This window comes from Cyprinodon variegatus, unplaced genomic scaffold (assembly GCF_000732505.1).
Source record: "Cyprinodon variegatus isolate N-32 unplaced genomic scaffold, C_variegatus-1.0 Scaffold426, whole genome shotgun sequence".
Taxonomy (NCBI): Eukaryota; Metazoa; Chordata; class Actinopteri; order Cyprinodontiformes; family Cyprinodontidae; genus Cyprinodon; species Cyprinodon variegatus.
The window spans coordinates 669,594-677,500 of NW_015150879.1; the positions used below are offsets into that span (position 1 = coordinate 669,594).

General features: G+C 34.9%; 1 long non-coding RNA gene across 1 annotated transcript in view; it reads left to right on the plus strand.

Moving 5' to 3' along the window:
• Positions 1 to 2,705, plus strand: part of LOC107093464 — a 6,876-nt gene extending 4,171 nt beyond the window's left edge. The window contains exons 2-3 of the long non-coding RNA XR_001481619.1: positions 2,063 to 2,218; positions 2,621 to 2,705. This is a non-coding gene — a long non-coding RNA (uncharacterized LOC107093464). The remainder of the gene's footprint in view (positions 1 to 2,062; positions 2,219 to 2,620) is intronic.
• The last annotated feature ends 5,202 nt before the right edge of the window (positions 2,706 to 7,907 follow it).

Sequence of the window (7,907 nt, forward strand, 5' to 3'; positions counted from 1 at the left end):
TTTTAGCTTGAAGAGAAAATAACAAATGAAATTTCAACTGTATAGAAATAATGACAAAGGATTTTTGTTTAGGTCAAAAATGTGTTCTGAATATATTTTAACACTGAAACAGTAAGTACAAACATACAACATTTAAATTTCAGTGGCATTTTTAATTCAAATCCCAGCAACACAGATTTACTTCCATATTTATGCTTATTTAGTTCTTTGTTTTCATTTATTTTAAACCATAACTTAAGTATAACACTACTCCTCTTTATGTATCATTATCTGTTTTTAGCTGAATTACTTCAAAAAAATCCTCGTTTCTCGCCTCAACATGTTGGAGGGAATCTTCTCTTCCCTCTAGAGGGCGCCACAAGCATATTCTAAGGCCTGTTCATGATCTGCAAGTTACAAGTGATGTAACTACCACTGATTTCTATTTATTCACTGGATTGCTGATTGCCTGTTGGTAGTACAGGGTTGAAGTGAAGCCTCCGGCCACCATATTGGTACTCCCTAGTTTGACCGGTCGCAATGCAAACAATATGTGCGCTACAGCATCGAACAATGATGATGTTCTCATTTTCAGGGGGACCTTTCATTGCATAAGTAGATTACTTTAACTTATAATAAAATAATAGGCACATCACATTGCATAGTCATTATGAAGTCAATAAAGTCTATAAATCATGTAATATACAAATCCATTACAAACAAAATTAGTGTGTTAATGGAGCATAGTAATACAGATGTGCCAAAAGTGCTAAATTACTGATATATATGTAATATACATTAGTTATTACATTGTTCTGGTAATTACATCTTTCATAAAATGTAAAGATTTTACATAAAGACTTATTTACAAGTACATGTCTGTTAACACTATAGTATTTTTCTATTTGCAAATTGTGCATGCATGATGCCATGTACTTTTATGCAGTGTCTCTGCATTAGCCTTTAAATCTGACAGATTTACAATAGAGCTAAATTAATGAACCAATTTAGTAATTCCACAGAGCTTCAATCTCTACACTAGCAAAATTACATAAATTGGTAAAATAACAGGCAACATCAAATTCATATTTTGGTTTTTGCTTTTAGTTACAAGAATCTGATAATTTGAAAAAAAAAAAAAACTATACATACAATTATGTATGCACACACTGAAAGGGAAATTACCCTGTGAAACGTTTTCCCAAAGCTGGCAAACTGTTTGTTTTTGCAGCCAAATGCTGAACATGTAGGTATTTTTACTGTCCGTGGGAGTGGGGAGGACCAACATGGCGTACGGTGGCTTCACTTTTTTTCGGGCAATCAACAATACACTGAATAAATAGGGATCAGTGGTAACTACCATCAGAGGCTCAACAGTATGAGGGAAAAAATATATATACATATGTTACCTATAAGGAAAATTTATGGTTGTGTTTGAATTGCCATAATTTGAAATCTGACTTTTAAGTCTTTTTTTCTTCCTTGTGGACTTGTTGAAGCTCCTTTAGAAAATCTTTGTATTATATTTTCTAATATATTTTCTAATGTAATGTATATGTGTACATTTCAGCATCCAGCTGCTAAACAGGAGGTAGACTTTCAAATCTAAATTTAATTTAAGTAACTGTCTCCAGAGGTGGTCCCAAGTCTGATTTGTGTTATTTGAGCAGGATCTCCTCCAGAAAAGTTGTGGATTTTTTTTTTTTCAACTTAAGGTTATAGTTATACCTGCTGTTTCATCATATTTGTCCTTCCACTTAACTTTCCACTATTTATTCTGATAGATAACTCTGTGATCTGCTGGCTTCTGTGTTAATTTTATTGCTCTAATATAGTTTAAACTTTTCAAATGGTTTTAATGAGCTGCAGTCATGATCAATACAGAAATAAACTCTTGAAATGCATTGATTGACATGTTATGAGGGATTTTTATTACTGAATTACTCTACGCAACTGTTTTAAGACATTCTAATCTAAGATGCACCTGTTCTTTCCATGTTATCAACGCAGTAGGGCTTTTACAGGAAAGAAGAATCACCATCAAGTAAAGCAGATGTTTTATTTCTATGTTTTTTCGTCATAGAAAAAAATCCTGACCAGACTGGAACCACCTGCACCAGACTGAAATCATCAAATCGAACGACTGATGAGTTTTGACTGTTGGAGAAAGACGTTCAACAAGATGGACAAGATGCAATGGGACGCCTGCAGGGAGAAAAATCCTCCATTTTTACAGATGGTGAGATGGCTGAAGCTGCTTTTTGTTTTATTGCACACAAAAATATTGATTTATATTTGAATATTGGGCTCATTCATGCTCTTGCACGTGCAGTTTTTTTTAAAGTGGAGAGGGTGTGTCTTTTTAAAAAAATCCTCCACAATACTTTTAGATAAAAAAATATGCTCCAGAACTCCACAAGTGGAAAAGTTTTAGTTTTCCCTGGTTTAATTCTGTAAAAAAATGTCTTTAAGGAACCTTTTGCTATCCTATTATTCATTGATTTATCGAAAACATTATAAACAGATTAATCAATTAACAAAATAATAGTTAGCTGCAGCCCTAATCTGGAAGTCAGTAGCAGACAGTTTGAGTTGATCCATATCTGAGACATTAGTTTGTTCTTTTCTCTTCCTGCTGCAGGAGGGGAGGGCTGTTCTGCATCTGAACAGGGTTTACCTGCTCAGGTAAGACCTTCTGACCTCTTATCTCCACCTGCCCGCCCGAGTCAGTAGTGATGAATGAGTCACGCATGAATTGACTGTTCCGCTCTGTTGGGATGTTTCTTGAAGCTCGTCTAGAGAACAACGTTTCGATTTGCCAGAATGTGACAAAACATGAAAGCAGTTGCTGGGAATTTTTCGCATTTTGCAGCTGTTTTTTTTTAAATATTCTCATATCTTCACTTCTGTTTTGTAAGCCTGTTTTCCTTCATACAGTTTATGTTTGAGACAGCCTTTTATTTCAAAGCTGGATTTGAGTACTACTGTTTTAGCATAACCAGTCCTCTACAAGTAGATCTTAGCCAGTCAGAGAGACTGATTTGTTTGAAGTAACCACATATTTATTTCTTTTGTGTTTTGGTTGGTGTAAACATCATGAGTCAATGAGGGTTCGTTTCTTTAAAACATAATATTCTATTCAGATTGTTTGTTGAGCTGCCAAATTGCTTTTAACCACCCAGCTGTTTAAGTTACCAGCTCCTTTTGGCACATACACTGCAGCAATTTATCCCTCACTGCTTATTTAAACTCTAAATGTTTTATTTACAACTTTTCTGGCCTCTTTGGAGAGCATTTACTGCCAGGTCTTACATATTAATTGTATATACATAAACAAAAAGGGAGAAATCAATGAATGTAAGAAAAACTGAAAAAAGCAAAGTTAAAAGGTATTCTTCACAACCAACACTAAGTCATACATTCGAAAACAAGATATAATTCTAATATATAAGGGAAAATGAAAAAGGGAAAGAAAATGGACAGTAAAACTATTTCTATCTCATCTATTCTGTTGGTACAACCAAAATTCAAGCAGCAATAAATTTAAATAAGGTTAAAAATAATTATAATTGAACGTTATTGATCTCACATTGGAGAAATTTACCTCTGCATTTACTCTTTGTTGATTAAAGTTTGGATTAATTAAATTAATGTGATAGAAATGAAAAAAAAGAATGCATGTAATCGGAAAAAAAGGCAAATGTGATAAATGCGAACAATGGAGACGCCGTTATATAACAACCTGAAATTTGACATATGCATACAGTGAGGAACATAAGTGCTCCCACTTAGAAATCATGAAAGAGGTTGAAATTATCATCATAGGTGCATATCAACTGTGAGAGACATAATATAGAAAAGAAAATCCACAATACATGACTTTTAACTATTTATTTATTTGTATGATACAGCTGCAAACGTATTTGAACACCTGTCTATAATCTAGAATTCTAAACCTGAAAGACCGGTTAGCCTGCCTTCAAAATGTCCACCTCCACTCCATTTATTATCCTAAATTAGATGCACCTGTTTGAGGTCGTTAGCTGCATAAACACACCTGTCTGCCCCATACAATCAGTAAGAATCCAACTAAAAAATGCTACAACTCCACAAGGCTGGAAAGGTCTACTTTACCAAATATTAACATTGACTTTCTCAGGTGTTCAAATACTTAAAAACAAAAAAAAAAATCAAATAATTTGATTTCTTGGGTTCGTTTTTAAAGATTTTGTCGGTTACAGTGGACAATTGCAGACCACCCCATAATGTCTAAGTAACACTAATTTTCCACACACTATATATATATATATATATATATATATATATATATACACACACATTATAGGAACAGCTTGTTTGAATTTCAGTGGTGCCACTTTCTAATAGACGGCGTGTTTTTCTGATACATTTCTCACCTCTACCTGTTACTGGGGTGCCTACACACCCAACTTAACAGCAGCTCTGTTTCATTTTCACACACCTTCTGACATTCATCTCAAGCACCCCCGTATTTTCTCACTCACGGTTTTGATCCGTCGCTTAGGGACAAAGACACACGTTTTCCCTAAATCCGGTGTCTCTGAGGACGCAGCTAAGTCTTACACCTGAGGGGGTTTGTTACAAGCTCTGCAGCTATGTTTCATGTTCTCAATGTGGGCTGCAAATCAGATTAATTGCACATGCAAATAGATGGAAAAAAAAAAACATTTTTTTTTTAGATCTTAACAGCTGTTTAGAAATACTTCTATTGAAACAATACATGAATTAACACCTTAACTTGAATTGTCAATTTAAACACATCTTGTTTCAAAATGCTTAGTGCTTCAAAATCCTGGATAAAAACTCAGGAAGATTTGCACAAGGGAAATGAGATTGAAACAAACCATGTCTATATTATTCATAAAAGGCCAAAGTCCACAGTAGGAAAATTAAAAATTTGGATTAGATCTGTTTCAACGCTTTTGCATGATTAAAAACCTGGATTGAATTATTAATTTATTTCGACACACTAAATCCTCTCAAACCCTTCAAATAAAAGGGTAAAATGTAATTGATTGATAATTTAGTTGCAACATTGGGTCAAGATTATTTCTTAATGAAATCATTGTCTTTTTTTCTTTAAACCTAGAGTCATAACACCTCATTTAGCTGATTAATATAAGTTTGTTAAATTATAATGCAAGACATATAGTTGTATTAACTGGTATGTTATTTAGTTTTCATGCAGCAGAGAGAAACCCCTAAAACCCCAAACTCGACATCTATGCAGGAGGTAGAAGAATTTGAAAGTAGACTAAGGGTGTGGGGAAAAATCGTTTTGGTTATATATTGTGATTTTCGGCTGCCTGATATAGTATAGATTTTTCAGTTCCTAGTATCGATTTTAATACCAAAACATTTTACCTAAAACAATTGGGGAAAATGGGCTACCTCTGCACCGTAACTGTGGTATATAGAACCACGGAGTCCTTTTGCTGTGAGTCAGTGACAGTGGAAGACATGGACTGACTACTGTACAACCCCAATCTAAAAAACAGAATACCTAAATGATCAATATCTTCTGATGAACATATACAGCACTTGCTTTTTAACCTAAACATGTAATTTTGATAGTTGAGAAAAATATCTTAATATGTAGTAATATTGCAATATCGTGATAATTTCGGATCTTGATCCAAGAATTGTGACATGCATTGTATCGCAATACCCATACCAATACTCACCCCTAAAGTAGACTATCCTAAGCTTCTTCAGGTCTAGCCCCAAGTGTTTGGTTCCAGCCACTTGGTGAGATCCAGTTTGCCTTCTCTGTGGTTAACGATCAAAGGTTAAATCTGAAGAAAAGACTGAAGAAAGACTGTTATTCACTTTCAGATTTAATGTTTTCTAGCTTGAGGGGAGACCTTTGATTTAGAAATGTCTAGAGGGGTTTCCACCAGGCATATCTGCAAAAAAAAAAACAACAAATAAATAAATGGGTGTAAATTTAAGAATTTCAAACATTTAATGAAACCTCAAGTCCTGTCAGTTTTTGGAAATATTTGTGTATGACTTGGAATACGAATGTGTATCTGTGATGTATTCTTGAGATAGGATGTATAGCTATATAATTTGTATTAAATGAAGGGTTTAAAGTGAATCTTCAATAGTGCATACAAAGAGTATGCATGGTGCAGCATGAGACTTAGAAAAAATGTGCATAGCCCTGGGCTAATTCCGTTGCAGTGGAGCATGTTTCTGGTTTATATGATATTGCTGAGCGCATTGTTTAGCAATGTATATAACATTTTGTGGATGCCTGATTATCATATGTAGGGTAAAGGCGATATCATGCATTATTTGATAAAGGCTGCATATACTTGTAAGCTATAGAAATACCAACCCCCATGAAATATTGGTAAATAGCGCAGCTATCAAAAGTTTTAAAAAGTACAAGGATTTAAATGTCATTTTGTAGGGATTAGTTACTGTAGTCATAGATTATAAGCATTCCTAGAGACCTTGCTCTCATTTAACACTGGTTGAAGTGGTTGAAATATCCTACAGTCAATTACAGAAGTTATTTCATCAACAATTTGGAAGAATTGTTCAGACAAACTGCTTTATTTTGGTAACTTTGCACTAGCTACAGAGTAAATTTTACACTCATTTGGAGTGGGATCAAATGGTATCTGACACAGAGTTATATTCAACTCTCTAGGTGTTAAAGTAATACTTGTTTTTTTTTTTTTTTTTTTTACTATGTACCAACAGATTTATTTCTTAAAGGACTTCTCCCATTTAGTAGTGGCATATTAAACAGCTACTACAAATGGAGTGTTAATTAAGCATGGGAATATTCCCTAGAGAATAGGAAGATCCAGATTTTAGTTTGGGCGTTTTGGATAATTGCATCTATCGTTACCCTATGGACCTTCAGTTTGAATTGTAAACAGCCATCGCATCGTTGTCAAACAACTAAAATATTCCCCACACATCAGCTTTATGATCATGTAAAGTGCAACGATGCAAATTCATGACTAAAGATTAAACAAGCACTGAATAAAATCAAATCAAGGAAGGAACCTGATTGATCTGACCAAGAAAACACATGCATCTAAGTTAAAGAGTGTCAGAGCCTGTTAAGATTCGAACAGGCTGTAAATCAAACAGCTTTGTCAGCTTTTCAAATTCTGACCATGTGCCATACACATGTGCCCCGTACTGTGGAGGAGGACGAGTGGAAGGTTTTTGATTTTTGTAAAATAATGAGTAAAGATTTTCTCTGTACTCATCCGTCTGTTTATTCATTCTTTTGTGCCTCCCTTATATGATGCTGCACTCTAAAAAAATATGATCGGCACAAGATGGTAAAAGCAAAATCAAAGTGTACTCAGTCAGAACCGATTTAAAAGAGGTGGAAGGAGCTGAGTCAGGACGCCTGGAGGTAGGATGTCAGGAAGCAGTGGGTGAGGTGGAGGACGGGAAGGAAAGGAGGAGGGGACACACTCCTCTTCATCTGCCTCTTTCTCCTTGTCATCATCAGTGGTGTCATCGAGGGAGGAGCAGCGTAGGGAGGAAAGAAGGGAGAGGTGGAGCTGACATCATTCACTTCCTGGAGGACCAGGAGGGTGTATCGGGGCGAGTTGCTTTTATCCACCATCTGAGGGCTTTAATGGACCCACATAACGACTGGATCAGAAACGCTGTGGGAACACTTGTCATGCTGAAATAATTCAGAAAACTGTTTTAGCCTGAGACAAGAGAACTTTTAAAGATTTAATGAAACAAACTGGCACAGATATGGAGGTTATATAACATGTATAAGAAAACATGTTTTCTAAAGTGTTGTATCTTATTAGTTCTGTATAGGATTCTGCTCTGGGAATTTTTGGTTGAATTTATGATGCTTTGACTTTAAGTTAATATCTAAATTATATCGTATGGAT